At 48.5% G+C, this 26,810-nt stretch overlaps 1 protein-coding gene and 1 non-coding gene across 11 annotated transcripts in view; one reads left to right on the top strand and one right to left on the bottom strand.

The window, feature by feature from the left end:
• The window catches only part of LOC109696566 (disks large-associated protein 2), a 664,364-nt gene that overhangs the window by 431,856 nt on the left and 205,698 nt on the right, over positions 1 to 26,810 (top strand). The window lies entirely within an intron of this gene.
• Positions 24,300 to 24,406, bottom strand: LOC141416998 (U6 spliceosomal RNA). Its single transcript, XR_012441633.1, has one exon. It is a non-coding gene; the product is annotated as a U6 spliceosomal RNA (small nuclear RNA).

Below are 26,810 nucleotides of genomic sequence, written 5' to 3'. Positions count from 1 at the left end.
GATGAACAGAAGCTTTTTAGCTTTATGAGCTCCCATTTATCTATGCTATCTCTTAGTTGCTGTGCTGCTGGGGTTCCATTGAGAAAGTTCTTACCTATACCTACTAACTCCAGAGTATTTCCTACTCTTTCCTGTATCAACTTTAGAGTTTGTGGTCTGATATTAAGATCCCTGATCCATTTTGAGTTAATCTTGGTATAGGGTGATATACATGGATCTAGTTTCAGTTTTTTGCAGACTGCTAACCAGTTTTCCCAGCAGTTTTTGTTGAAGAGGCTGCTATTTCTCCATCGTATATTTTTAGCTCCTTTGTCAAAGATAAGTTGCTTATAGTTGTGTGGGTTCATATCTGGGTCCTCTATTCTGTTCCACTGGTCTTCATGTCTGTTTTTGTGCCAGTACCATGCTGTTTTTATTGTTATTGCTTTGTAATATAGTTTGAAGTCAGGTATTGTGATACCTCCTGCATTGTTCTTTTGACTGAGTATTGCCTTGGCTATTCGTGGCCTCTTGTGTTTCCATATAAATTTAACGGTAGATTTTTTGATCTCTTTAATGAATGTCATTGGGATTTTGATGGGAATTGCATTAAACATGTAGATTTCTTTTGGGAGTATCGACATTTTTACTATGTTGATTCTACCAATCCATGAGCATGGGAGGTCTCTCCACTTTCTATAGTCTTCCTCAATCTCTTTCTTCAGAAGTGCATAGTTTTCCTTGTAGAGGTCTTTCACATTTTTGTTAGGTTTACACCTAGGTATTTGGTTTTTTTGAGGCTATTGTAAATGGAATTGTTTTCATATATTCTTTCTCAGTTTGTTCATTATTAGTATATTGAAATGCTAATGATTTTTCTATGTTGATTTTATATCCTGCTACCTTGCTATAGCTATTGATGATGTCTAGAAGCTTCTGAGTAGAGGTTTTTGGGTCTGTAAGGTATAGGATCATGTCGTCTGCAAATAGGGATATTTTGACAGTTTCTTTACCTATTTGTATTCCTTTTATTCCTTCTTCTTGCCTAATTGCTCTGGCTAGGAATTCCAGTACTATGTTGAATAGGAGTGGAGATAGTGGGCATCCTTGTCTAGTTCCTGATTTTAAGGGAATGGTTTCAGTTTTTCTCCATTAAGTATAATGCTGGCTGTAGGTTTGTCATACATAGCTTTTATAATGTTGAGGAACTTTCCTTCTATTCCTAGTTTTCTTAGAGCTTTTATCATGAAATGGTGTTGGATCTTATCAAAGGCTTTTTCTGCATCTATTGAGATGATCAAGTGGTTTTTGTCTTTGCTTCTGTTAATGTGGTTTATTACGTTTATTGATTTTTGTATGTTGAACCACCCCTGCATTCCTGGGATGAAGCCTACTTGGTTGTGGTGAATAATCTTTTTGATGTGTTGTTGAATTCAGTTTGCCATTATTTTGTTGAGGATTTTTGCGTCAATGTTCATTAAGGAGATTGGCCTATTGTTCTCCTTTTTGGAGGCGTCTTTGCCTGGTTTTGGGATAAGTGTAATAGTGGCTTCATAAAATGTGTTTGGCAGTTTTCCTTCCCTTTCTATTTCGTGGAACAGTTTAAGGAGGGTTGGTATCAGTTCTTCTTTAAAGGTCTGATAGAATTCAGCAGAGAATCCATCAGGTCCTGGACTTTTCTTTTTGGGGAGACTCTTGATTGCTGCTTCAATTTCATTTTGTGTTATAGATCTATTCAGGTGATTAATTTCCTCTTGGTTCAGTTTTGGATGATCATATGTGTCTAGAAATCTGTCCATTTCTTTAAGATTTTCAAATTTATTTGAATATAGGTTCTCAAAGTAGTCTCTGATGATTTCCTGGACTTCCCTGGTGTTTGTTGTTATCTCCCCTTTTGCATTCCTGATTCTACTAATTTGGGTTTTTTCTCTCCTCATTTTAGTCAGGTTTGCCAGGGGTCTATCGATCTTGTTTATTTTTTCAAAGAACCAACTTTTTGTTTCATTAATTCTTTGTATGGTTTTTTTGGTTTCTATTTCATTGATTTCAGCTCTTATTTTCATTATTTCTCTCCTATTTGTTTTGGGATTTGCTTGTTCTTGTTTTTCTAAAATGGGTATTTTAAAACATTTCTCCAAAGAAGATTCACAGAGAGACTAATGAACACATGGAAATGAGCTTGGTATCACTAGTCATTAGAGAAATGCAAACCAACTCCCAAACACCCAGCTTCTACCCATGAGGATGGAAACAAGTGTGGCAAGGAGATGAAGACACAGGAGCCCTAAGACGTCACCATTGGGAATATAGAATGAACAAGTTTGGGAATTGCTCCAGAACTTACACATAGAGTTACAACATGACCCAGCAGTCTCGCTCTGAGGCCATACCTCATAGAAAGGAAAACACATGTCCACACAAAAGTGTGCGTGCAGCTGTCCACAGCAGAATGAAGTTGAAACAGTCCTTCGGCTGATGAACAGATAGACAAACCATGGTACATACATCAGTGGAATACACCCTACAATGTGAGCAGACCTTCAAAATGCTATGCTCGGTGAAGGAAGCCAGATGCCAAAGCCCACAATGGCGTCGTCTACTGACGTGAGAGGCACAGAATAGGCAGATGTGCGCAGAAAGCAGTTCAGTGTCTGCCTAGGGCTGGAGCAGGAAGGAGTGGGAAATAACTGGTAATGGGCAGAGTTTCTATTCAGGGTGACCCAAATAATCCAGATTCGCCCAGTGGTGGTTATCACACAGTTTTGTGAGTATATTAGAACATTAAATTGTGCATTTTGAAGGAGTGAACTTGATATTTGAGTTCTTTCTCAGTTTTAAAAGTCTAATATACAAGCTATCTGCCATTGGCTCACAACTGTACTCCTACCTACTTGGGAGATCTGGAGGACTGCGGTTCAAAGCCAGACTGAGCAAGGACTTCTCGAGACTCCAACTCAACCAATAGCTGGCCTGTTGTCCCGGTGATGGCAGGAGGCTTTACATAGGAGACTCACAGTCAAGGCTGCCATGGGCAAAAAGTGAAACCCTATCTCCAAAATAACCAGAGCAAAAAGGGTGGGGGGCGTGGCTCAAACTGTAGAGTGCCTGCCTACCAAGTGTGAAGCCCTGAGTTCAAACCTCAATGCTGCCAAAAATTGTAAAAAAAAAAAAAAAATTAAGTCTGTACAGTCCATCAAGGGGGCAGGGAGAGGCCAGGACACATGACAGCCCAGGGACCACCCCACACAAACAGTACACGGGAAGGACTACCCTCTAGCGGACAGACACCTGGAGGAACACTTCACTAGACTCGTTAGAGAAGATGGAGCCTGCCATGGCCACCACTTATGGGGTTTTGGTAAAGGCAGTTGAAGAACAGGCGAGCACTGTAGACGATGGGTTCTCCAGCAGCAGTAGTGTCCTCTTATGGTCAAGGCTGGGCCTTCTGTGACCTCGGGCATGTGTGACCTCAGGACTACTCACAGTTATGATCCTGTGCCTCTGTTTGCCATTGCATTTAAGCCTTCAAGTAATCTTGGACTCTGCACTGGTGCCCTGGTGAGGACTTTGTGTCTCAGCAGATGTTAGCACCCAGGTTGGAGCCCCTCAACTCCACAGCTCTGGGTCCCTCTGTGGTACAAAGACTTGAGTGATGTGCAGGATAGTCTTCCAGGAGTGTGGTGAGGAATTCTGCAGAGTAAGTCCTGATACAAACAGAGGCAGAACTCACTCTCTATCCTTGGGATCCTATAATGCAGTGACAAAGCATACATACATTTACAGCAAGCTGCAGTCATCATCATGTCTCCTTGTTTACAGTATAGATGGGAGAAGCATCCAAGCACCGTGTGCACACACTACAACACCCAGAGGTCATGCAAACTAAGAGTTCCAATATTCTCCTTTTGTTTAAAAAATTAAATGTATTTTACATCCACCAGCATTCCCAACTGAGCTGTGGTTAATTCTTTTGGCACACTTTCTTTTCACAGAACATTTAATTTTGTTAGCTAGTTCTTGCCTAGAAATACTTCATAGCCAAAGTGTAATGCCACATTGTCTTTGCAACTCACTGCTCTGGAACACTGTGGTTGTGTCTGACAGAGCACTTTGGTCAGCTCTGCACGCAGTTTAGGCTTGATGCACTAGGGGAGGTGACGTCTCAGAGAGATCAAAGATCTACTGAGTGAGTACAAAAGTCAGCTCTGCCAACTGTTCCCTAGAGTTATTGACGATGGCTGTGAACTTGCAGGCTCATCCATACCCAAACTCGAGCAGAGCGCTCCCAGAGAAGGTGAGGCCTGTGCCTTGAGCTGCCATCTTGCTGTCTCACCAGGGTACTTGAACACTGTGTGCCAATGGGCCGTTGGTTAATCTCAGCATGCATGCTGACCCCAGGGGGTCCTCCATGTGGTCCCAACCTATTTTGGGTTTTGTGGGCATTGTGTGTACTCTGTGTTGTTTATGATAGAGCTAAGATCTGTGGGTGAGCCATAGAGTTCCACTGGGGCGGAGGCCACTGAGGCCACAAGGTGTGACATGACTGGCTCTTAGTGAATCCAAGACTGGATTGCAAGCCTCCTCAGCTCAAGTGTGTTTTCACCATTCCAGTGAATTACTGTGCACCAAAAATAGTGAGTTTGTTACAGATGAGTGATCACCTGACTTGTTTTAAATTAAAAAGTTGAATCGTGCATATGAGAACTGAACCGATCTGTTGCCATAGAGAGGTACAGAGCACATCTTGGCAAACATTTTCGGCAAAGGACCAGGCAATTAATATGTTAGTTTGAGGGGGTGAGATGGAGAATGACTCTGTTGTATTTATTCAACTCTGTTGTAATGGGGAAACAGCCTATGCAATATATAAACGAATGAGCATGCCTAGCTACCAATCGGGCTTTATTTAAAAATAAGAAGCAGGGGCCACATTTGGCTCCCAGGATGTCATGGTTTGCAGCCTCCAATATGGAGATTTATGGCATAGGACTCATCTTTACTGTTACATCGTAAAGACAATGTGGTATGTTATACAGTGGGCCAAAAATGTAACATGTCTTTAAATGGAAGAAAAGTTTGCTTGGTCAGGTAGTTTCAGGTTTTAATTTTGGTATAGTCATAGGAGAAACCACAAAGGGAATTTTTAGTATGGGGCCAAAAGCATGCTTTATGGCTCAACCAACAACAGCCTGGTTATTAGTAACAACTGCGTTAATGAAATCTTTACACTTGCTGAATTTCTACCTCAACGTGCCGTGAAATACTTTTAAACTCTCTACGGTAAAGGTCCACTTGCCCATCAGATTACTCTCTGCAAAACCTTTTGCCCGTCCACCAGGTGATCTGTGGAGTTTGCACAGTTCTCAGCCTGAAGAAGGCAGAGAACATAAAGAGATAGCTATCCTTGACAAGCTGGAGGTTTGCTTGTCCTGGACATCCACTGGGACTGTGCACGTCCATCTGGGCTCCCGCCAAGACCCAGCTGAGACTTGTGGAGGTTATCTTATAGGAGCAGAAACAGACCGCAGATGCAAAAGTGTCATAGTGGGTACATGACAGCACAGACTGGGAACTGTCACCAAGGAGACAAGACAGGAGAGTGAGTCCATATTTGGGTAGGTGCTAAACGGGGCTTGGGGACAGCCTGGGCACATAGATTTACCTAGAGAAGAGCTCACAATGCCAGAAGCCAAAACAGAAAGGAGCAAGATGGCCCAGGGTCAGGATGGACAACGTGAGGTCCGGGGGCTGGCAGGAGTTCACGGCACCAGGGTCCATTTGTGAAAGCAGCAGCGGGGATTGTTTGGAGCTGTCTCTGGAACAATAGGTCACCTTCTTCATGTAGCACCTAGATCCTGAGGGCCGGCAGGTGCAGAGAGAGCACTGCCTGCCACAATGGGAACGTCGAGCTGTGCAACAATGTCACAATAATAATGAGCTGTGCTGATTTTCAAGCATTCTCCAAACCAGATTAAAATTAATTAATTAACTAATTAATTAACTAATTAATTAATTTTCATTTGGAAGTCCTATTTAGTCCTACCCAGTCTCTTCATTATTACAAAAGGAGTGTGAAGTTACACAGGAGAAAATTCAACCTTGGTAAGTGATGAAGCTCTTCCTGTGTCCTAGCACCGCCGCAAATACTGTTTCCTTCCTGGCTTGACAGATGTAGAAACAGAGATGGAGATATATAGAAACAAACATATGGACATACAGACAGACATAGATGCATACAGAAATAACATATAGATATAGATTTCTCATCAGTTAGAGAGATGATGGATAGATATGTGATTGATAGATAATAGATTGATACACTGATAGATAGATGATAGATAATACATTGATAGATGATAGATAGATAGGTAGGTAGACAGACAGACAGATAGTAGGGTCACCATTAGTGGGCTGGGAAGGATCCAAGGGGAGTGAAGAGGACCCTGCAGGACTCACCTGTTTTGCCCCACATCCTGAGGGAAGGGGGGCTGCTCTTCACACTGCATTGTTCTCCAGGGAGGGAGACCTACCACCTACCACAGCTTGCCTGGCAAAGTCCGACTAGCCAACTGAGCAAAGACCCCATTGTGAGCAGGCTCTTTCTTAGCAATTAGTGCACAGATAGGCATCTGCAAAATCAATTCTAAAGTTGAATAGATTTTCCTTAATTGATCAAAGTTTCAGAAATACCTGCTTTTGCCCACCTTGCCAAAAAAGCAAATGGGGACACCTCAGAAAAAGAGGATGGAACTTTTGTGTCAGGCAAAGGGAGAAATAAGTCTTGCTGTGTGGGTCAGGCTGGAAACAGTGGATTTGGGTGAGGTGGGCATGACACCAGCCGAGGTCTCTGATGTGACGGGCACAAGGTCAGCCTCAGCATGCTGGCTGGTTAGGGGCAGCAGGGAGAGCCAGTGACCCAGGCAGGAGAAACTGACCCACACCAGCTGGAACCCTTCACTGCCACATGTCAACTTCTTGAGTAAACAGGTGCCCTCCTGACCAACGGTGGCCCCAGTCTCTGTTAAGATGTTGATGAAAGCAAGCTGGGGGTGTGAAGGCATAGACAAGTTCCCTGTGATCCTGAAGTCTGGGCCAGTACCTGGCATTTGACAGGGCAGGTGCCCAGCAGAACCTGCTGAGTGAGTTCTGGGTCGCCCAGTACAGGTGCAGTGCCTCTGTAGGCTCAGGCCAACTGTGGCTGGCCAAGGAGTCCAGTCACCCTCTGGGCATGCATCATGGCTTACCTGTGTCTGGAGGACTAGGATGCATTCCTGAGTTAGCTCCTCTCTCCACGATTCCATGTGCACACAGTGAGTTTCCCTCCAAAGCTGAGCACCCCAAGACACCTCTGTTCAGTACAACACAGCCCAACTGTGCACATGCCCTTGCAGTGTGCTCTTGGGTTGTGGTTCTCATGCTCTGCAGATGCACCTCCACCCACTCCTGGAGAGACTCTGAAGTCAAGGGTTTATTTCTTCCCCTTAAGTATTTCTGCAAACTCCTTTCCAGTTAATTAGCGTGATCTTTGCAAATGCAAATATGCTTCTTCACAGGCTTCCCGTGGAGTGAAGGAAAAGCCCAAGGAGCCAGCAGGCTTCATTGCCAAGCCCCTGCTGGCTGCCAGCACCAGGTTTGTCTCCCCAGGAAGATCTGCAGGCTCAGGGCTGCTTGGGCGCCTGAGGCTGGCTGCACAGCTCTCTGCAGGGCTGTGTGTTCCACACCAGCTGTGCTGAACTTTGTACTCTAGAAAGGCGACAAGACATTCTTCTCCACTGAGTTGCTGCAACCCAGTGGAGCCGTACACAGACCCACCTGCCGCTGAGAGGTAGAAAGGACAAAACTGAGAGCTCCCCAGAGGCCAGGGACACTGAAGAATAGGTGACAGCTGAGCTGAAGGGCCAAAGAGAGATTGAGTGCGAGGCAGAAGGCAGGTGACTAGGTCTGTGTTACGTAGTAACAGAGAAGGGAGGTGTGGAGGGCAGTCTCAGAGGGGCCATCCTTTTCCACTGTGTGCACAGCACAGTGCATTCAGCAGTTGCTTAATAAATATCGTGGTGCAGGAGGAGGCATATGGAAGCCGCCACAGGACTTCATCCACCTGCTCAAAGGTCAGAGCTCTGACTGGACGGCCTGGCGTCCATGCACAATTTCCTGAGATTTTAGCGAGTGGACACGCAGGTCCCCAGCCGGTCTGACGTGCAGCCCCATTTGCTCTGTCTTGTTTTCACACAGTTCCGCATGTTTTGAGCGTCAGTGTTAAAGTTTTGATTCCTGACACGTCCGGGTACAGAAAGATGGAGTTACGAGCAGTGCTAGAATTTCACGGAGAGCTCCCTCGCTCACGAGTGCAGACTTTTCTGATGAGCCTCTCGTCTCTAGCTTTATATCCCCTCTTAACGTTAATTGAGAGTGACTAAACAGAACTTCAAAGTGAAAATTAACGAGCTTATAAAACATGGCATATTTGTCAAAATGCCAGCTAGACTCAGAATGTATATGGCATTTGTCCCCCACCAATGAAGTTAGCACAATGTTTTTAAGTACCTTGTCACCATTCTTTTCCTTACCTTTTGCGGAAAGCCTAACCTGCTTTCTGTAATCTCAGCTATGAAAGTGAAGCCGTGAAACAGGTGTCAAGGGTACTGCCATTTTCCTCTCCAGTAAACGTTAGGCTTTGGTGTGTGTCCACACATGGACCATGCTGCTGGGAGCTCAGAAGCATCGAGAAGTCTGCCGCATTGATTTTTTTCTGCCTGTCCCTGAACTGAGGATTGCAGTGAACCAGCTCTTAGGGAATGATAAGTGACTTCTCACCAAGCGTGGGAGGTCCCCAAACCACCTGCAGGGCTCAGGATTTGCTGACAGGACTCAGAAAAGCTGTATGTTCATGTCAGTTTGTCACAAAAAAATATTAAAATTAGCAAAGAGAGAAAGTGACAGGCAGATTGATTCTCCTGATAGTGAAGTGGACGGGATACATGGAGTGCCGCCAGCCAGGGGGCCTCATGGAGCCTCAGTGTCCAGGATGTTAAGGGCCACCTTGTAGGCATCAGATCCCCGCCCTGGGACTGAGCCTAGATACCCAGGTCTCCTGATCCCCAGGGCCAAACTGATACCACAGCACCGGGGTAAGTAAAGATAGGCCCTGGTTGTAACCTCCACAGTCAGTGCAAGCTACCTCGGTGCCCAGATCTCCATGGACACAGGTGCTCTCGGCTGAAGACCCTAGTCATCCCCAAGACCCATGGAGGTCGGCTGCCATTCTTTGGTTGTGCAGGGTGTGGACACCAGCCTGCTGTGTTAACCCTTTTCTCTCCACCATGTGTGACAATCACTTTTTGCTGTTGTGGCAAAATACCTGAGAAAACAAAAGGGGAAGGATTTATTCTGCTCATGGTTTCAGTCCATGGGCCTTGGCTCTGCTGCTTCTGGGCCTGTGGTGAGCAGAATATCGTGACAGGGAGTGTGTGGTGGAGCAAGGTGGCTTGCCTCATGACAGACAGGAGGCGGGGAAAGGCAGGGTCTGGGGAGATGATAAGCCATTCAAAGGCAAGCCCCAGTGACCTACTCCCCGCATCCCACTCATCTGGGAGCTTGTCAAAGCATTGACCCATTGATGTCAGCACCCTCAAGATCATCCTCCTCTCATCAACACCACCAACTGTCGGTGGGAATGTTTACCTACAGTAAAACAATTCACTTTTCTGAGATTTTGAAACCTTATCAAGTTCAGTATGCCAACCAAAAGAAAAAAAAAAAACTCAAGGAACAGCAACAATACAAACACCAAAACATGCACCCGAAAGTTGAGAGTTTTACAGGGCCCTGCAGCTCAGAGTGAACAGAGGCGTCTCCTGGACTCTGCTTCTGGCTCTGGCTTTGTGGGGACCAGGTGCTGCCCCCAGTGTCTGCACTGTGAGACGCCTGGCTCTAACTCCCCCAGGGACAGCAACGTAGGGAGACAAACTCAGCCAGTGACACTACGAGCCAGGAGGAGGAAAGCATCGGCCAAGGCAAACAGTATTCCATATACAATAGCAGAAAGATGATGTCCCAGGGCCATGGTGACGAGGAAACTGCTTGCTTTTAGGGGCGAACTTATGTGTACAGCTCCATATTCCTACTGCCTGTTCGGCGACCTTGTTGGACAAGGGCTCGGTGGGGAGGGGAAGGGCATGAGATCTGGAGCTCAGATTCCATTGAAAGAAATATAATGATTTCTGTATAAGCTTTCATTCTATGTAGCGTTTGATCCCAGAGCACTAAAGAAAACGAGCGATCCAAATTAAGTGCACAGCATTCTACTCTGAGAGGAAAGAGGACAAGCCACCACAGGTCCCAGCTGGATGCTTGAGCCCATGGTACTGGTGTAGACCCAGGGTCCTCAGGAGTGTGGAGTGCATCAGTCCTCCAGGAGGAGTCTCCTCCAGCCACATGTCACATCAAACCCACCAGACACACATGCCAGGATTCACCACAACACCAAAGTCAGCATTTCCTGCCTTTGGGTCTGTTAGCACCAAGTCCTTTCTCTTTCGTTATCACGTATTTGTTGTACAAAGTGAGCGGTTTCACTGTGATACTTCCCTACACACATAGAATGTACTTTGATCATATTCACCCTAAATTACTCTTTGTTCTCCCCCTCCCCGCTTTTCCGCAATGTTTAATGTTTCATTATAATATTTTCATACATGCATACGGCGGGAAATCACTTCTTAGCTTGTTATTATTAAATCAGTCACCGTGACCATCGTGAGCCCTGTAACTCACAGTTACCATCATTGTTCCTGTTATTGGTGGTAATAATGTCACAGAGGCAGTGACAGCCTCCAGTTGGCCTGACACTTAGTGGAGAAAATGTCCTGAGTTTCCACAGAAAGTGCTCTTTATGAATTCTACCCAGTTTCAAAATAACCAGAGGAAAAACTCTTGCATTTGGCCAATCACAGCTCTCACTGCATAAGATGTGAGCCTTTCTGATGATTCTCAGAGGTCCTGGGTTCATGTCAGTGTTTCTGCAAGCACCCAGTACACACTGTGATCTTTAGACGTGACTGCACTTGCAGAGACAGGGCGACTCCCAAGGACAGCGAGGCCCTGGTCTCTCGGCAGACATTCCGTGGGTCAGATTCTCCCCATGCAGGACTCTGGCATTGCGACTTGACCTTAATTCATCTGACATTTCCACTGCAGATTATGGTGACAGGCATGCATTTATCCTTTTCTGGTGATTTATAAAAACAAAAACAAATGGAAATAGATGTGTTGCCTTTAAAACTTACTTTATCTCTATTTCCCATTTATCATCTTCAGAGTTCATTTTAACACCCAGCCCTCTAGTTGGCAATCTGGTGCTGCTTTTGCTAAATATTTCTTTAGCTTCCTTTCAGTCAAAATCATGTTAGGTGAATGGCTTTAAATGAATTACATTTGGCTTGGTATGTTCTTGACCCACTCACTGCACCATTCAAGTAGAAACAGAAATCAGTCTGGAAGCCGCCTGCGGCTGGTTATTTGCTTTCTGGGTTCAGTAAGCCCATGTTCAAAATCTTTTGCCTGGAAAAAATAACTGAGCCTCATGAGTCACTGGGCCACTGCATTTCTACCCAGAAGTCCAGTACAGGGTGGGATAGTCTCCCAGAATTTGCCTTCTTAACTAACATTCTAAAATAAAAGGCCTCTGCCTTGTTTCCAGGAGCAATCCCTGCCTTGAAGTTGCCCTGGAGCTGAGCACCCGTTTCACATCTCACGGACGACCCCTTCTTGTGTACAGAGTGGTCCTGCCGCTCTTCCTCCGCCTTGTTGGGCTGCCTGGGAATTGGAGGGAGGAGAGACCCTAAGTGAATGTGTTGGGCATTCCAGGTTGGACTTGGGAGAGTGAGGAGAGATGCAGAGGAATTCTGGGAATTCAGGTTAAATCTCACCTACCACCAGCTGAGCAGTCGGACCCTCTCAGTCTGAGGCTGGCCAGCGAGGGGACAAAGACCCCGATGTAGATGTACCTATCTCCTTGCAGTGGGCTCTGCTCCTGGCCAGAGCAGATAAAGTGCATTCAGTTCTGGCTCTCAGAGATGTGACCTTCACCACATGACCCTGGGCCAGTCATGCCACTTCTCTGTGTTTCTCGTCTCAACTGCAGGAACAGTCCTGACCCCTGTGATGGTCTTGAGGGCTCAGGAAGGACCAGGAGCAGCCATACAGTATCCCTGTGTGGGAGCTGCTGACTTGTTTGTCTCCCCATTTCACTGTGACTTGCGAGAGCCCGTGATGGTCCACTTAGGCCTCCTTCACCCTCGGTCACCATGGGAAACCTTGTGTGGAGGGCGTGTCTCCCCAACATGAGGACACCATTGATTTCTTGGAAATACTTCACAACGGCTATGCTGAGTGCTAAAGTGATTTTCCATGGATTTCAGCTTTCATTTGGGAAGCAACAGTGTCTCTTTCTTCTGTAATATTTATTTTCGATTCAGTGCATAGCTGCTTGCATTTCTGAGCTTCTCTTAGTTTAATATGGAATTTCAAAGTATGTCAGTACTTTCTCTTGCCTTCCCTTCCCCCCCTCCCCTCCTCTCCCTTGCTTTTGAAGTCGTCTTTGCAGTGCTGGCTTTCCTCGCTCTCTGCAGGGCCTGCGGGCAGCCCATGGGCAGGGCAGGTGGCCACAGTGCCAGGAGCTCATACATACATAGACACCCCCATACACAACACAGCACACCTGGTGCTGCCAGATTCTTTGAGCTCAGAGGAAGCCAAAAATCTGGTCTCTGAAACCTTCTCATGTTAGCAAGTAATTTAAAAAAAAAATGTGGCCCAGTGAAATCCATCTGCAGGTAGAATTGGCTGCCAGCCTACAACTTTTCAGCATTCCTCTGCAGGAGAGGAAAGAGCTTAAAGGACAGGACAGGCAGCCCAGGGGCTGTCCAGAGAGACCGCCCATCCATCCCCTCCTGAAGGTGGTTCAGATGTGCAGAGCCCAAGCCCTGGCCTCTGCCCAGGTGTCCTCCCTCTGCCACCAGTGCTGCCCAGGACAGAGAGCTGTCACATAGACACCCAGCCTTGTTTGTTCCTTAGTGTTGACTGATGGGTGCCCTCACTGTCAGGAGAGGCTCGGCTGGGCCCATGTTAGCCAAGGGGGCACTGGTGCCAGCTACCCTGTTGACCAACATGCACGACCTCTGCAGGCAGCAAACCCCATGATTTCTAGCCTTCTCGAGCCTCTATGCCTGGGTAGGAAAGCCTGTCTGTCGTTGGGGAGAGGGAAGGAAGGAAGGGAGAGAGGGTGGGAGGGAGGGAGGGAGAGAGGAAGCTGGTCCTAAGGGAGGTCTCAGAAAGTCCCTCCACCAGTCCCCAAACTGCAGGTGCACCAGCCTGGCCATGCCCTTGGTCTAAGTTATTTGGAGACCTCCATTTCTGACTGCCCTTCTAGCTGGCACTTCTGGCAATGCCATCACCTGACCTTGAGTGCTCAGACACAACCCTTTCTGCCTCCTAGAAGAGTGTGTGGGAAAACTCCCTCCTCCCTTCTCTGAGGCTCAGTCCCAAGTCTTGGGCCAGGCAGAGAGGAAGGTGCACAGTCCCTCCCCAGCCCCACTGCATGTGTCTGACCTGTTAGCACATTTCATCACTGGGACTGTCCTGAAGGGCTGCTGTGCCCCCAGGGCTGGATCCTAATTGTGAACCTTGAAACCCCACTGCTCACAGAAGAGGCATGCCTTGGGATCCGGGTGCAATGGAGCTGGGATGAGAGTCCAGGCTTGGATTGCATGACTTCCTGCTGTCTTGCAGGGCTATGAGATAGTGCAAGGATGACTTCTCCTTGTATAGGGTGGACCCCGTCCCTGCCCCCTTCTTGAGAGCATCTGAGTCTCTGGGCCTTCCTTATGTAGGGCACCCTGAGAGGACCCAGTGACGGGAGGCCCAACCTGAGGTCAGGCACATCTCAACAGGTACAGGACAAGCCAAGTCCTCAGCTGAACTTCCTCACCCTTAGGAGGGTGCCTTAGGAGGCACTGCTAAACCAGTGCCTTGTGTCAAATCCAGAATGGCACTGGATGAAGGTAGACATGCAAGGAACACTGTCTTCCACATTGCCCCAAAGGGCAGAAGACCAGAACTTGGTGTGAGCCCAGCCATCACAGTGTGGAATTTGCTGGGTACGCACTGGGGTTGGGTGTACAGGGCACATTCATGGCCTGACCCAGGGAAGTCAGCTGTCTTGATCCTCCTAACAGGAACAGTTTTACCACCTGGAATGAGGACTGAGCCCCCTGCCCAGTCCAGAGACAGCAGGGCACTTTCTCCCTCGGGTGGGTGGCTCCTGGTCTTTGGAGATCCCAAGCTGTATGACCACCAAAAGCCTGGGAAAGGTTCACATCTGACAGAACCAGACAAAAAAATCTCAAGGACAGAGTTTTGTGTTCCAGAGTTTATGTTCCTCCAGAAAAGGGGAGGTCAGGCAGACAGCCAGGAAGGATTAGTGCAGCTAAGTGACCACTAAGCTCAGCCTGGCCAGTTCTCTCAGCTGTACACCTTCAGTCAGCAGCTTTATAGCCAGGGCACAGAGCTTCCTGGACCTGTGGTCCATGTGCTAAGTGGGGTGGACTGAGGGTCCACTGAGATATGTGAGTCTGTGCATGGCCACAGGGCCCTGGATGTTGGGAGACAGCTGGGCACATGGGGCAGGTACTTTTGGGGAGCTCAGAGACACACACTGATTCCCCGAAACTCTGTAAGCCTTCTTGTCACCCATTGGGAGCTGGAAGGGTAGGTTGGGGCTCATTCAGATCCATCTGCTTCTCTCTCTGTAAAGCAGAAAGCATGTTATTGAGTGGACCTCTGCAAGCAACCAGGGCCAGGGCTTCAGGGTGTGAGTTTAGCTTCGGGAGGTTTGCTCACTCAGATAAAATAATTCTTGCTGAACTGAAAGCTGCTGCCTGAATGTCCTCCAGCCATTAACGGCATTGACCTGTCTCCAAAACTGAGCATCTAAGTGAGCCAAGCCCAGCAAAATCAATCTTGGGTCCCAGCAGACGAAACCACGTGGCCAGGACTACTAAATTTCTCCTGGAGCTGGAAGGCTCAAGGAAGGAGGAGCCCATAAAAAGACGCGGGATGAACCAGGAGCTGGCGTGGGGCACAGGGACTTGGATATAAATGTATGTGTCACTTTCCTCTCAGTGCTCAGAACAAATGTTTGCCCAGGAGGAAAAGTAGATGGTGGCAAGGCCACGGTGCCTGCTGCTCTGTGTCTTCTGCACCAGAGAGCATCTCCAGAGCCAGGTCCTTGTGAATTCTGCCCCGCCTTGCTTTCTAACCAGGCTTCTGCATCAGGGGCTCTGCCCCCTACCTGGAGGCCCACCCAGAGTCTGCCCCTGGGAATTCATAGGTTTCACAAGGCTTAAGTATTTCCTATTTTCTTGCTTGCTTTTTTCTTCCTTAAAAAATGAATTCTAATGAGACATTTGCTGAATTGTCAGTATTTGTGCATTGATTTCTTCCTAAAGCAGACATTGGTCGTACACTGGTACCAGACCCAGGGCTAGGGGACAGATGAAGAAGATGGATCTCCTGTCCTGAGGGAATTCCCAGGCTAGCAGGCTCCACACAGAGGGAGGGTTATAATTCTGTAGGGGCCGCTCATGACAGAGTCACACGGCAGCTCTGGAGGTGGGGCTAACAGGTGCAAAGCCCAGTTGTCTGAGAGAGGCACTTTCTGGGAGGCCTTATGGAAGGAGGTGGACCTCACCTGTAGGGATTGGGGTGGACAGGGCCTGGCCAGGGGAAAAGGAGGATGGGGAGGGCAGGACTGAGCTTCCTTCTCTGGGAGAAGACATGCTGACCAGGAGAAAGGGTAGAGTTGGAGGACAGGACAGAGGGTCTCTGGGGGAGGCCTGCAGGTGCAGATTGGACCTGGGTGGTGCACTGGAGCAGACTACTCACCAGACACAGCTGGAGCTGGAAGGGAGAGGGGCTGTGGAGAACTCAGGGCCCAGGATGAAGGAAGGCATTTGTCTTGAACTCTTCATTTCCTCCGAATATAGAAAAAGAATAAGAAGGGTAGGATGAGCAGGTGATTACGAGAGATGAGAAATTCTGGACTGAGTGTCTATGTCGACATCCAGGTTCATTAATCCCTACACACCCTCACTTGACCATGTACCCTAGTTACCAGCAGGGCTTATTAACTGCAGGCCACATTTGAGAATGTTCCTCAAAGGAGTAAGGTGCTGTGCTGAGACAAAATTTGAGGATCTTGACCGTTGCTTGGGGGGCATGGATGAGACTCCTCATCCATGGAAGAATAAACCTCCTCATCAGCAGGAAGAATAAACCCAAAATCTCCCTGCAGGGGTCAGCGTCCATTGAGTACTCTCTTGGGTTCTCTTTTCAATCTCAAAGTTAAGAATCCAGTGAAAAACATGTCACTGTCCCTGTGGGAAAACTCACAGATCAGTAAGCAGACAAAAATGAGCTCACAGTGCACAACTTCTGAAGCCCAGTGTCTGCTTGAGATGCAGCCTGAGTCCTGGCGGTGACATTACCACCCCTCCAGAGCCATCCTGGTGATTCTGATGCATCATGAAACACATTACTCACACAGGACTAAAAAAAGCATTTCTGAAGGTAATTTGGGTTGCTATGCTTAGGAACCCACACTCCATCTTAGTCTCGTAACGGGGAACTTAATGCATGTCTCATTTAACACTGCTTTTAAAAACAGGCTATTATGTATACACTCGCCACTGTGATTCAGAAAATTACTCGCTTCTACAAGTACTTGCAGTGTATTTGGAATAAATACTTAGCCTGTGTTCAGACGTGACTCACATACAAGCTGGTGAGAGAGGAAAGGGTGGGCGACAATGTCAGAGGCACAGATTAAAAAGTGTGTGCAGGGGTTGCTGCGTGGTGTCCCACGGAGCAGAGCACGGCTCTGACCTCTGAGAGGTTGGCACCCCCGGTGGGTGGGAGTGTTTTATTTTGGATGTTGACTTCCCATCATATTTCTAATGGTGTAGAGATCACCCCAGACTGTGGTGCTGGTTGTTTGTAACGAGCACTGGTTTTATTAATTCGTTTGTTTAAGTGTTATGAGCTCCTGGTGCTCACAGTGGTGCCACACTGGCAGCCCTGAGCCAACACTACCTTAAATCCCTGTTCTCTCCTCTGGTGTCTCTGTGGAAATGGGAACTCACAGGAGAATCACCCAGCAAACATTCCCAAGCCATAACGATGACCGAGGCTCATTTAGTCAGTGTGGGCTGATTTGGGGAAGATATTGATTGAAAACACATGCTTGCAAATCTTTCAAGATGACAAAGATCTTCAAAATCCTGCTCATTTCTCCAGTGCCATATGTCAAAATTTTTAATTTTATTTTTGGCATAAACCACATAATAGACTATGGAGTTTTCTCATCTGGTTACTCCAATGACACAAGTCACCACGGCAACCGTGCTGGTCCTCAGAGGGTCCCTGATACCCACCTTTGCTTTTCGGCTTTTGTGTGAACTTTACTCAGCGGTCATCTGTTCCCTGTGTCTGCCCATTGCAAAGGCTGAATCACCTTCCATGGCTCCCTGTGACCTCTTTCTTTCTGGTGTTCACAGATGCTTCATCCACTCATTTCCCAAATGCTGACTGTCTGCTGTGCCCTAAGTGTCATCTGAGCCTGTGCGCACCCACAGAGCCCAACACAGTGCCCAGGGTACCACAGTGCCCTGCCCACTCAGAGCTCACAGCACAGTGGGGATTCAAGGACTAGACCGTGGCACTGTGAGTGTCCACAACCCAACGCAAATGAAATACGAGTTCACTGGGAACCTAAACTTATTTCCCACAGTCCTGCATGGTGAAAGTCCAAACTCATGGAGTGGACAGGGCTGGTTTCTCTGAGGCTCTCTCCTGGGCTTGTGGACAGTGTCTTCGTGTCTGTGTCCTGATTCCCTCTTCTTATGGGATCTTCTGTCATACTGGACTAGGCTATACCCTAAGGATCCCATTTCTCCTAACTATCTCCATCAAGATCCCATCTCCAAATGCAACCAAGAGCTAAGGTGCTGGGGGCTAGGATGTCAGAAAATGCATTTGAGGGGACACACAAGAACTTACTGTGTGCCTTTTCTTCCCCTCTCTCCACATTTTCCCTCTTTCTTTTTAACATGAGATCAAGTTTACATTCAGGAAGTGCCTGCAGTGCATCAGGCAGACCATCCTGCTGGGCTTGTCCTAAATCCCCCATCTAAATCCCGCCATCCCTCCAGTCCAGTGCAGAGCTCCCACAATTACGAAGCCTTTTCTGCCTTGTCCCAAGCCCTGCTCAGTCCTCCTCCTCCTCTGACATCCTTCAGGAGTTCCTCTCTGTGCAGAGCACATGGCAGGGACTTCTTCAAGTGTCCACAGTGACACTGCTGGAGAGTCAAGACATAAGCCTGGTGGGAAGATGTGCTCAACAGCAAGCCGAGCCCTGAGGATGTGCTCAGCGCCCTGTTTGCTGCACTGCTGAGTGTATTATGCATGCATGGGGCTCTATGCCAGAAGAAGAGGAGGCTCCAGTGGCCTGGTGGTGCCTGCAAAGGTTCCATCTCTTCTTCGCAAGGTGAAGAAACAGGAGAGGAACGGAAAGACAGAAATGCACAGATCTTGAACTGAAAGCAGAGCACTGGTGAATGGATGGACTAGCATGGAGATGTTGGGATCCTGAGCTCTCAGGATATAGGGCATCTTAAAGCCTCTTCCCCGGTCACCCCTGAGTTTGTCATCTCAGCAGTGTCCTTCTCCAGAGTGGTCCAGCCTGCACTAGTCATTCATGGGGTGAGTACCATGGCCATAATCAGTGTGTTACCACCACACATACTCAGACACTTCTGTGACTGGAAGTTCTTCCTCGAGTCAGCCCTAACCTTGCCCACCCACTGCTCTCAATCCTGCCCTTTGGAGTGACAGGCATCCAGCTCAACCCCCACCCCCACCCCACCTCCAGGAAGTGGAGGGGACCTGGAGCCAAGCCAGGCCCTGGCCAGCGCTCAGCAATTCAACATGGAAGGTCCAGTCACTGGTGCAGTTCATCTCAGCCAAACCCTTGCTCTCTTCTGCAGGGAGCCACCACCTGGGGTGGAAGGACCTCCTCGCCGTCTGCCAACTCCTCACAACCTCAGAACCTTCGAGGAAAATGAGGGGTAGCATGAGGTTCTGATCTCCTGCTGCCTTCCTTAATGCATCTCTACTGGGGTCAGAGCCAAGATGTCCTCCTTTTCTTAAAGTGGCATGGTAAAAGACACATTTGACAGAAAGAAGAGCTCTCCTCTGTTGCCCTACAGAGCAAGCGCGGTCACCTGCTCCCAGGACTCTCCCTGTGTAAGGCTGTCCCATGACTCCCTCTTCCCCTTTGCCTGCAGGAGATGGGACAAGATAAGACAGAGAGCAGACAGTGATAAAAGGAGACAGACTCCCAGCCCAGCTCTGCAGTGCCAGCTGCCTGGCCTTGGCGAGTTACTGAAATCCTGTTGCTCAGTTTCCTCATCCTTGAAATGGGTATAAACAAGCAACCCACACAACCCACTCACAGGATGGTTGTGAGAATTAAATCAACCTGCACCTGTGGGTGCTTCCCATGGCCCTGTGCACCGCACCACCCACAGCAGGCGCTATGGTCACCACGTGTGTGTGTGTGTGTGTGTGTGTGTGTGTGTGTGTATGTGTGTGCATGCACACGCACATGTGGTACTGGAGACTGAACCCAGGGCTGCACACATGCTAGGCAAGCTTGCAGTCATACCCCAGCCCTTTCCTTTATATCTTGTCTTCGAGATGAGGGTCTCACCAACTTTGCCTAGGCTAGCCTCAAACTCGCAATCCCCTTGTCTCTGCCTCTTGAGCAGCTGGGATGGCGGGCATGTAGTACATGCCGGGCTGTGTCACTATTAGAACCATTGCCATAACTATCATCAGAGGCGTGACTTATGTGCTCTTTTTGGGAGTCTCTAGAGTTTTTGTGTGTGTCTCGTCCTCCTAATACATGTGCTCCCCCTTTAGGGCGAGAACAGGACACTTTTCCCTTCTTTCTGTCCTCGACCCAGGACCAGGTCCAGCACCCTATTGGCCATGGTTAGAGGCACTGAAAGGGACTGACGGTGTGGCTCTTCTACACTCGCCTTTAACATGGCCGTAACGATGGTGTCTTAATCTCTTCCTGACATGAAGTTAGTGTTGACTGAGTCCCAGTATGCAGTGTGGACCATGCTATGCCAGAGAGGAGCCCAGCGCAGACATCAGCGCGGTGAGAGTGGACACAGCCCGAGGCTCAGGGTGTGGACAGTGGGCAGCCTGGGCAGAGGGCACAGGCTAGCATCACCCTGAGTGCTCCCGGCCTGGCCACCACAGGGTTAATGTCAGTGGCTGGTCCTGGTGTCTCCAGTCAGAACCTCTTCAGCTGAACTCTGTATTCTCTCCCTCCCGTGGCTTGATTGGAAATGAGGAATTTAAGGGTCTTTTGTGTTATCTCATGTTTGCTGGTAGTGAGACTGGAAGCTGAAGTTTGAGGGGAATAAATCACTGCTAACAGGATCTCTCTGGGCTCTGGCTGAAAGAAGGATTGGGGTCAGAGCCTTCAGCTTCTACCACTGCTCAGGAAAGTGGACACTCGAGCTCCTCCCTGCTCTCCGTGCACCATGGGCTGTCACACAGCCCAGGAGGGGGACATCATGGCCTGCATACCAGACAAGTGCACGTCACATGGTAAAGCACCTGCCAGAGCGAGTGTTCTTCTTAATATGCCACTTTTCTCTGCAAAATGAAGCCAGGAAAAGAAAAAAATAATTTCTTATAAAAATAGGCAGCATTTTAACCTCAGTGGTGCAGCCACTTGGCGTCCCAGGTGAGGCAACTGAGGCCCACAGGCGAGGCTCCTGCCCAGGTGATATGGACACAGGTGGACAACACAGGGGTGAGCCTCACCTGTGCACCCCACTTTCCCTCCTTGCCCTGTGCCTCCAGCAGGATGTGTTTCTATAATCCATCACTTCTTTTATTTTTTGACAGCACTGGCTTTTGAACTCAGGGCCTCACACTTGCCAGGCAGACACTTTACCACTTCAGCCACTCCACCAGCTGAAATCCATCCATCGCTTCTGCAAGTAAAATCCTTCACAGCCACTATCTGATGTGGCTCGTTTGCTGTCGGTTTCCTTCAGGTGAATGGCATTTTTGCAGTTTTTATTCAAAATGTATCATGGGTAACTATGCACTGCTAGGTGGGAAAAGCCGCTCAATTAAACTTGCATTCATCAAAATCTTCTTTCCTCCCCCTTCCCTCCTTTTTCCCTCCCTCCGTCTCTGCCTTCTCTCCTTCCTTCCTAGAGAGCAAGGCCTGTTACAGACATCACGTCTGTGTCTCTATCATGTGTGTATTCCTTTCTGAATCACGTACATGTCCTTTCTGTGTCTGAGCCCGCGGGTCCTCGTGTCTGTGTCTCTCTGTACATCTATCAACGATACTGGATGTCACGTGTCAAATACCAGAGTCCAGGATTTACGAAAGCAATTCTGACTCTACGTAATTCATCCTCATGCCTTCACCTTAGAGTATGAACCGGGATGTAACAGAAGAATCATGGAGCGGTGCTTTCTTCAGCCATCTTGGGAAGTCAGGCTGCAAGTAGCACTTGACCACCTTTACAGAAGGGCTGGGGTCCCTAAGGACACAGACAAGACCATTTCAGAGAGGTCAGCCCACAGCGAGGCCCTGAGGTAACACCCTGGTGTGTTTGGAAACTGCCCCCAGCACTGCAGGGCAGAGCAAAGGGCAGGAGTCCAGAGAGGAGAGACCAGAGGCTCCACAAATGCACAAGAAGTTTAACACTTACCTCATGGCCAGGGGCTCTCAGACTTCCGTTCATATCAGGATCCCCCCAGGCTGGGCAGTTCAGACTCCTGGGCCTAATCACATCTGTTTGGGGGTTCCAGTGGGCCTGGGAGTTAGCTGACCCAGCACATCCCCAGACACTGATGCAGGGGTCCCGAGTCTGCCCTCTGAGTGCTAGAGGCATGGCTCAAGCAGCAGAGTATCTCACAAGCATGAAGCTCTGAGTTCAAATCACAGTACTGCCAAAAATGTTTAGTTTTGCGATCTAGAAAAATATACTTGCAGACAGATCCTGCCCTCTGAGAACCAGCGCTCCAGCATAAGCAGCAACAGATCCTGTTAGGTAGCAGAGTGGTCAGACAGCAGAGGGGCAGGAGCTCTGCATTTGGAAAGAACATGCTTCAGTGCTGAGGACAAATGCTAAACTCTGTCTGGAGAAGCCATTGGAAGGTTCTCCCATTTTCCCAATATTCAAAGTGGGCCAGCTCCACAGGTGAGCTAGACAGACACCATCTGCCTCTCCTGTGGTGGGAGACTGACTCCCGGCAACTGGCCTCTACAGCAGGGTTGAATTCAGCCTTAGCCCTGTCGGCGGGTGGGGTTGCATTGCTCCCTGTGTAGGCTCTATCCCGGGATGTCTCTGAAGAACCTGCCTCTGCCACTGGGTATTGGGAGTATGATGTGACAGAAGACAGACAGACAGATGTTGACTGTTGTTCCCCAGTCACACAGCTGATGGTGGGCAGCTAGTGCTGGACCCAAATCTCTCAAACTTGAGAGTCTGTTACCATAACTCTTGGAGTAAGATGGACAGTGTGGATCAGAGGGGTATTGTGTCAGTGATATGAAGTGAGGACTTGTTTTTCATGGTTTTTGTTGAAGTCTTATTTATTGTATGGCAATGGAAGCAGTCCATCTCCCAGGTGGACGTGAGTCAGGTACAACCCAATCAGAATTCACTTCCATGCAGGAATTTCTTAGCCTGCGTCTTGTTCTTCAGCGTGAAATCATCAGAGTTCAACTTAAACATGCATGTGAGATTTTCTGTGAGTGCTGGCGTGCTAGCAAAGGACTCCTCAGGCTACCTGGTGGCTTAAATGGCCACGTAGTTCATATTTCTGTTGTCCTTAAGACCAACTGTGTGCTTGCCCTATGATTTCTTCTGGCGATCTGAGTCTGAGTGTGGAAGGGGTCCCATGATGGTGTTCACATCTGAGGACCAAGCTACAAAGGGGTGTGGGGTGGACTTTAGGAGGGCGTGGGTCCTGTGCCTATCTGCAGCTACTCTAGTTAAGTGAGTGACTGAGTGACAGGAGTCCACGTTGAGGAGAAGCCAGGAGAAGCCTCCTGGAGAGATACATGTTGCTAAGCTGTGAGGTGGCCATCCGCCCAGAGAGGGAATACATTCGGGGCCATGCAGTATGGAAGGGAGCTCTGTGCCCACTGCTGTGTAGAGGTGGAAAGGACCACGTATAGCTCACATTTTTCTGCCTCCTGGCTGGTATTCAGGTGCACCCGCTGTCCAGGGTCCAGCACAGAGACTTGTCTGGGGAGACTCACACCAGGGACACCCCTGCCCACAAAGGCTGCGGTGGGAGATTGTTACCTTCACCAAGGTGTGGTTTTCGTCCACACTTCATGATATTATTTCACCAACAAAAGGCCTGGCCTCCTCCACCATCTTTACTCAAACTTTACTTTGTCACTGAGTGGAGACCAGGTCTTAATGGGCAATGAGGTCCTTTCTATCCCCATGGTTGTATACTAATGAGGAAGTCACGTGGTACAGCTCTATGCCATCTGCACCTCACTGCTGGGCCTTTCTCGTGTCTCTAATATAGCAGACGGAACTCCTGAGAGGAAAGTCGCTTCCATACATGGACACTCCCATGTCTATGTGCACACACAGGACCACGATGGCCAACAATGTGTAAATGGGATGGGTCCAAGGAGAAGTCTCTGAGAAGTCATTCCAGATGGAAGGGAAGCGATGTCCCTGCATTGGAACCCAGTGATGACAAAGTGCCACCCAGATACAAGACAAGGTGGAGACTCTCTTCTCCTCCCAGTCAGGACACAACCCTGACACTCCCTGATCACACACTCATCTAGGTGTTTAATGGCATGAGCTGTATCGTAGCCTTCCTCTACAAGGTCGTCTCCATTCTTGGACCAGTGTTGCTTCTGCACCTTTTGAGAATGACAGGTCAGGGGCCAACAGGTCACTTTGACAGCAGAAGGAGCTCTGACACTCTTTGCTGGCTCTCCCTTACAGATCAAAGGACACAGAGGGGATTTGTTCTTGTAGCACTTGCTATATCTCAGAAAGTTAAAATTTCTTTCTCTGATGTAAGTATACAGAAAAGGAATATATGCACCATTTAGGAATTAGGGATTGGACTCCAAGTTCATCTCTGAGCTTCTAGGATTCTTTCATTACTCATCTTTTTTTATTTTTAATATGGAATGCTTCATGAATTTGGGTGTCATCCTTGTGCAGGGGCCATGCTAATCTTCTGTGTATCGTTCCAATTGTAGTATATGTGTTGCCAAAGCGAGCACTCATTAGTCATCTTTTTAAAGTTTATTAGTTCCACAACACATAGAATGAAAGTGATCTTAGGTTATTGAAATCACTGAAAAACATTTAGTCATCTAGTTCAGTAGCTGTGGTCTGGGTTGATTCAGGGATGTGCTGAACTCTCTCTCTCTCTCTCTCTCTCTCTCTCTCTCTGGTGATGTTCTTGCTATGAGTGGGACCTCAGCCTAGTAGGACCCCCAAGGCGTTGTTCCCACCCCAGTCATGATCACCATGAAGAGTGACTTCTGGGATGGATTTCCTCTTAGGAAATGAGCCCGAGGTGCCCTCTCCAGGATGTCAGAATTGAGCCTAGACCTTCTAAACCCAGAGTCCCTGAAAGTAAGACAGACAGACATGAGCCATGAGGTGCCCATGAGGTGCCCATGGTAAACCCTGAAAGAGGGAAGGAAACTAGCATCTGAAGGGTCCTGGGACTGCCCACCTGCAGACCTGGTGCCATTCTGCTTTTGGACATGAACCTGGTGCCTGTCCTCAGCCACCAGTCATCTGTCCGCTCTCCAGACCTGCGGTTCCTCTGAAGAGCGTCAGTGTGGAGGCCTGTGGAGAGGTGCTGCTCTGAACTGTCCTCCATGGCGGGGACTCTGCCGGTGTCTGCACACCATAGAGCACATCTGTCTGCAGGTGGCCGATCCAGCAGCTCAGAACTCAGAGCTCCTACTGTGCTAAAAGCACAGAGAATCAGTGAGTTCAGGCACCCAGTGGAACCCGCTAAATATCGTACACGTGGGCTGACACTGACCTATGGATGATGCTTCTGTTTGAACTATAAATGAAAAAAAATCAATTTAATTCTAAAAGGTGTAGTTAGTTTCAGCAACTATGAGACTGGGAAATGTGACCTGTCACTTGGGAGACAAGAACCTTATCACCCAACTGCCCAGAGCAGATGTCCTGGTCGCCAACTGAGGCACACACCTCCCATCTTAGAACCTTCACCCCATTTTTGCTAGCACTTGTGGAGCCCTGACTCTGCCAAGCACCCCTTGAGAATTTCATCTTCATTAACACCAGCACAACCACCCAACATGGTGGTCACATTTGTCATCCTCATTTGAAAGCTGGAGAAAGGCAGAGAGGGGAGCAGTCAGCCAGGATTCACTGAGGCCTCCCTCTGCAGGGGCCGCTGCCTCACAGCCATTTGCCCTGGCTGTTGTGCTCACTCACTCACGCATCCATCTAGCCCGCCACGCATGGAGCTTGTACAAGCTGCTACTTCTCCACTTCTTCCTTTACAATGGCGCCACTTTTACCATAACCAGGTCCTTGCATGTCCTTGCGCTGCAGAAAAAGGAAAACTCAGCCCAGGCCTTGAACTGTGTTTTCTGACACAGTGCTTGGAGCCCCAGGCTGGAGGGTTGGGGTTGGGAGAGCCCTCCAGTTATAGCCTTCCTGCTTTGCCATGGCTGTGCAGGGTATAACCCCGAGCAGCCTGAAGTGATCCTCTGTCACCCCTCCTGCTGGCATGGCCCTCTGATTTCTGGGGTGCACTCAGACTGTGCAACATCCACAGCAAGACTACAAGAGCTTCTCACCCACCTGCCATGAGCTTGGGGGCAGGTGCTGCCCTCCCAAATTATAAAGCGGTATGGAGTTCAGTGCTGTATGAGGGATCACTGTGAACACACAGCGTGCTGCACTCTGAATCACTTCTGGAATTAAAAGGTGCCAATGATGTGAGCTGGACGGGGTCTCCAGGCAGCGCTATGCTGCTTCCAAGAGCTGTTTATGACCCGTCTGTGTTAGTTTCCATCACTGTGCTAAAATACCCGAGAGAAACAATGGAGGAGGAAGGACTTAGTTTGGCTCATGGTTTTTAGAGGTTTCAGTTGACTGGCTCCATTGCTATGGGTCTGTGGTGAGGCAGAGCATCATGGCAGCTTCAGACTGTGGCATGGGAAGCTGCTCACCTCATGGCAGCCAGGAAGCAGAGCAAGCAAGGAAGAGGCCAGGACTAAGATGCACCCCAGATACCTACTTCCTCCAACCAGGCCTCACCGCCCGAGAGCCCATTCAGCTGTGAAGTCAGAGGCCTCGGGAGCCAATCTCCTCTCCTAAGCCCACCAGCCCGCAGCCAAGCCTTCCACACGTGAGCCTTTTGGGGAACACTTCATATCCAAACCACTGACGTGACAGCTATTGACCATAGCTGTTTGAGAAGGAAAAGCAAGTGACACTGGATTCCTGACATCTTGAGTTAAATTCCAGGGGCATTAAAACTTTGAAGTTCAAAAATAAAGCTGTAAGGATTACAAAAGGTAATGTGCGACCATTTGTACCATCGTGAAGCTCATTAGAGTGTCTTGAGTGTGAGTCCAAAGGCAAGGAAAGAGGCAATTATATTTGACCTACTGAAATAATGCTAAG

This window comes from Castor canadensis, chromosome 14 (assembly GCF_047511655.1).
Source record: "Castor canadensis chromosome 14, mCasCan1.hap1v2, whole genome shotgun sequence".
NCBI lineage: Eukaryota > Metazoa > Chordata > Mammalia > Rodentia > Castoridae > Castor > Castor canadensis.
This window is presented reverse-complemented; position numbering and strand designations above follow the sequence as displayed.